Here is a 5,369-nt window from a genome sequence, read left to right as displayed (position 1 = left end):
GGCATCGATTTGGAGGATCTCTCGTGGCTTAAGAGTTCGATTGAAAAAAAATGGCCTCTTTTTCTAAGATACTTGGTCTTTTTTCTAATTTCCAACGATATCTACAGCAGTAACGACGCATTTAGACAGATGAGTTCTTATTTTGTTTCTTTTGTTCAGTAGACTTTCTATCAGATGGCTTGTTTGTGAAACTAAATATGCTATCGAACCATCATAGTCTAAACATCCGATGGCGTTTCATCAGACATCCTGTTCTGATGTTTCTAATAGATCTTCTCTAGCCTTAATTATAGAAATCTTCTACCGCTCATTTACCTGATTACGTGATCATCGCTCCAAAATTTTCTTGGGTGTAAGATTTCTCTTTGTAGGGATTGGTGTTTTTTTACGAGATAATATTCTAAATTCTGCATGTTTGGGCATGTTTCATATTTTTTGACGGCATGTTTCATACTTGCTTCTTACGTTAATTCTGGCCCCTAGAAGTGTTTACGAAGAATATGATCATCATAAAGTACTGCTACCTACACGGGCTTGTTAAGAAGGTTGCAAAGTCTTATATCGAGACTTTCTACGTTGATTTCAGGATTAAAAGCGATAAAATGTTCATGTTTGTTTATCTCTTATTTGCATATCATTGCTTCAGTTCCAGAAGAGCTCTGGATGAGCATGCGATCAGTGCCGTAGCGTGCGGTTGGCCAGGTTGGCATCCGCCAAGGGCGCAAGCGATCAGGGGGGCGCCAAAATACGTGGCGCTTTGGTCAATGTTTTAGAAACACATATAAAATAAGGGCATCTTCAAATTCAATGTTTGAAAACATGAACATTTTAAGTTCTGAAAGAAATTTCGAATTATAACAATCGATTATAACAAAATATATTGTAAGCATCCTACAAGATGTTGAAGGATGCTTTAATTGAAAAGAATTTTCAGATAAATCATTTCAAATTTATTAAAGATTTTTGTGGGCTTCGTGGCCTTGCGGTTAGCGGCGTCAGTCGTCTAGGCGTATTGTGCCACGGGGTGTGGGTTCGATTACCGCTCCAGTCGGAGAAAACTTTTCGTCAAACGAAAAATTGATCGCTGGGCTACTGGGTGTTTCGTGTTGTCCGTTGCCTAATGTTAGTGTTCGTTCAGTCTGTGCAGCCTATGTGCTGAAGACGGTGTAAATTGTCTTTTTTTTAAATAGTTCTTCATGACAATTATTTGTAAATCAGTTTACGCATTGTGCCTGTGTCAAAAAATAGTGTGTAGAATACGGGCAAATCGAAGCTAATACAGCGGACGTCACAGAAATCTTGCCTTGAATTTCATACAATCCTCAAGACGCAATTCACATTGACAGTCATGTCAAATAATCCATAACCCTGATAAAAAATAATAAATTTAAACATGATGCTTTAGTATTGCTATACGGTGTTCTCATGGAACTTGTACAAAATTCTCATAGAGTCTTATTCAAAATTTAGATGAAATACTAAGCACAATTATAAATGAATCGTAAATAAAATTCGCAGAGAATTGTTTACCATTGAAAGAACCTAAAGTTGGTTATTATTCGTAACAATAATCATTCCTCCAAACAAATGCTTCAAACTGACTGATAACAGCTCGAATTTATAAAAATATTTTAATAAGAATTTTCTAGGAATCAGAGCAAAATTCTCTAATATTTTAAAAAGGTTTAACTGATTAGCTTCAAAACTTCAATTTCATGCTTCATTTTTTAATAAAATATTTAGATGATAATTTTGTGATATTTCATAAAATATAAAACATCAACTATTTTTTACACAAATTCTTTGAACAACTTTCATAAAAATCAAAATCTTGAAAATTAATTTAGAATTAATTTATTTATTGTTCATTCTTCAAGAAGTTGAAACTCATTGACAATTTTCTGGTTGTTTTTTTTTTCATGTTAACACAATGTCAATAATAAACTACATTAAGAGATTTATTGAACATTTAAATTGGAATATTGACCATATGTATTATACTTATGCAAAATAAATGGTTTGGCAATGTCTACAATAATTTATTTAAGAAAAAGAGTTTTACCAAGATTTTAACGATGATAAAAATACAATAGTTGTTACGAATTCACCTCTGACCATATAAACGGTAATTTTATTAGCTATTTATTAAAGGTTAAGATGTTTTAAAGGTATACTTCAAAACTTTAGCGTTTCGAAACTTGATCGATTGGTCATCACTAGCTTAAACGGTTATCTGGTTCTCTAGAATATCTAATTCTTAGTTAATGCTTAAGCTTTATCATTAAGCCTCCATAGACATTCAAATTTTTTTGTTTTTCTGAAATTTTTAACACTAGCTTGTACAATGTTTTGCTGAGATGAACATGCCTTCGACAGAGAATCCGTTAAAAAAGAGATAAAGGAAAACATTATAAACTTTGCTTTGAATAAGGGGCGCTCAAATGGTTGTTCGCCAAGGGCGCCATGAGACCACGCTACGGCTCTGCATGCGATGGTCCTAATTTAAATGTACTTGGATGTATTTTACAACGTACCATAATGATGCTCAAACGTAGCCATGCTAGATATCCCGTATCTTGAATATGAACCACTTAATATAAGGTCCAACATCATAAAGCTGTATTGAAACACGAAATTGTCTGGATTTTGTTCATTAGACCAACTGCGTTAGCACCGAATGATCATCAAATACCATCAAATTTGCACTTATCGTTGCCATCAGCCTTATTCTGAGTCGGTTGAGTCGAGGCGTGCTTATCTCAGCTTACATGAGACGATTAATGTTAATCTAATGGAAGCAAGTTCATAGAATAACCATGATTTTTTTTTTCGCTGTTACCACCGTATGCATTAAGTGGTTTGTCACTAGCATATTGAAAAACAATTCTCAGAATCAGAGATATCGATATATTTTTTTGTATTAATTCTGTTGACCTGGACGAGACAATAAAAAAAACTTTGCCGCTTGTTACGTTATTCTTCATCAATGTATTGTTTTCAGAATGGAAATTGTTCAAAGACACTTCAATTTTATCGACATTGAACAAAACTTGTTTTTTATTTTCTTCAATATTTGCTAAAATTCCATGTTGAACATGGAAACTTTATGCATATTGCAGCGTTTTGTTACAGTCATTAGTCAAACAAACCAAAATCATAATTTATTAAACAATATCAAAGCGTCTATTAGTTACATGGAAACACCTTAAAATTTTCATCGCCCAAAACAAAATTTACTTGTTTCACTCATTGACTCTGTCTAATCAGAGATCAGTTTTGTTCGAAGATTACTGCCCATTTCCGTCAAAATCTCATTTTGGGTTTTCTGCCATTGTACATCAGAAACATTTTCTCACTGATTTCGGTCTATTCTTATCAGAAACCATAATTTTTTGTCTCCAAATTTCCTTACTGTTCAAACATAGCCGAGATATTTTATATCTTGAACTTCTGTGAAATAACTTTCATTTATTATGCAACACAGTCCGCTCGGACGATCATACAAATAAGTTCGTACTGAACGTATACTGCTAATCATAAATATCATCAGGATGAGAGAGATCCGTATCAGAGCAATTCAGAGCTAATAGTGTTGACCTGCCCCCAGAGTGAATGAAGAAAAGAACTGTGTGGCGTTACCTAAACTAATGTCATCTCATTCTGGGTTCGAAGGTATTCAAATATAATCGACATTGAACGTAACTATGATTTGGCATTATGCACTTTACTGTAGTTTGTAGTAGCTACCATTATATTGCATTCGAATAAAACAAAATTATGTTTTATTGTACAACTTGAAAAGATTTTTTTTTTTCGTTCCGTGGAAACACCTACATATTTTTTGAATCAATTTTGCCGATTATTAAACTCCTATAAGTAATAATACGAAATTCATTCATTGCAATACGTTAAATTGTACTCTATTTTAAATGCACCCCGTGAAATTGGGCTAGAGGCCACCTAATACGAAAACAAACGACACTTTCTGAACATATAGTAGTACTGATGTACTATTCCTTCTTCTTGTGATTTTAGTTATTTCTATCAATTGTGGATATCTTCTTCATCAATCGCCCAAACAATAATTCACGCATATATATACTACGTTCTAGTCTCTAGATTTCTGCCCATTTCCGTCAGAATCTAGTCTCTTAGGTTCTCTGCCTTTGTCCATCAGAGACCTTGTTGTTCGGATTTCTGCCCTTTTCCGTCAGAAATCGTCAATTTTCGTCTCCGCCCATGTCCGTCGGAGACTACTGTTACAATCCTTTTATAGGAATTCTGTTCTCTCAGAATCTTAATTAGTTGTTAAATATTTTAAAAAATATTACCTGTGTACTACCACCAACTACGCCATTGTAGTAATTTTAAGAACGTCTGTTAGAGCCAAGATTAGACCAATAACTGACAGTCTATTTTTTTTTCTTATTTTTCTCGCCTGCTTCTTTTCTATAGTTATCTCTAAGCCTGCTTATCAATTCAATTACAATTCATTTATTTAATAACGCTGAAATACTGCACGGAGAGGAAACAGCATTGCATATTCCATCAGAGTCTAGTTTGCTTCGAATTATCTACTAAACTTAGTAGCTAAATCAACACACAAAATGGCGTCCTTCGATGGGAGTGCGCTTGAGTTATGAATATAAATGCACAGTAGTAAAGATTACACATTCTATGCTTTCATTTTTACCATGTGCATGGTAAAATTGAAAACATTTGCTGTTGCTTGTTACTGAACATGTGGTCAAGTCAACTTCAAGAAGAATAGCTCTCGACTACAAAAACATAGTTGAAAGAACAATGCTATAGCTTGCTTAAGGTGATTATAAAACGAAGCCAAACTTTGAATTTATAAGTGCACAAGACATAAGAATCTGACAACAGTTCGCGTTAAAAATCAATCAAATTGCTTGCTTGCTGGTTGTGACCAATGGGATAAATTTTCAACGCGAAGCGCTGTTTGGTTCTCAAGTCTTGTGCTTTTGAAAATCTGCGTTGTGGCTTCGTTCTATAATCACCTTAACGTGGTAATTTGAACAACATTGTTTTTATGAATAACATTATTCAACAATATTTTGGAATAGTTGTAGCACGTTGTAGTAACAACAATGTCGTGATTGAGGTTACTACAGCATTATTTTCAGTGTAGGGAATGATCCTTTCTTCACCCATAGCGTTATTGAATAACGTGTGATTCTATTCAAATGCTCAGAAACAACGAGCTACACACATGGTTACCAATGGCTTTTTGGGCGAGATCATAAGTTATGCGAGATTTGGAACCTTTGGTTTCAGAATTCGCGCTTCTCTGGCCCCACGCTCCCGTATGATGCATCGGATGCATCTCTTTTTGCATTCTGTCACTG

This window comes from Aedes aegypti, chromosome 2 (genome assembly GCF_002204515.2).
Source record: "Aedes aegypti strain LVP_AGWG chromosome 2, AaegL5.0 Primary Assembly, whole genome shotgun sequence".
NCBI classification, from domain to species: Eukaryota; Metazoa; Arthropoda; class Insecta; order Diptera; family Culicidae; genus Aedes; species Aedes aegypti.
This window is presented reverse-complemented; position numbering follows the sequence as displayed.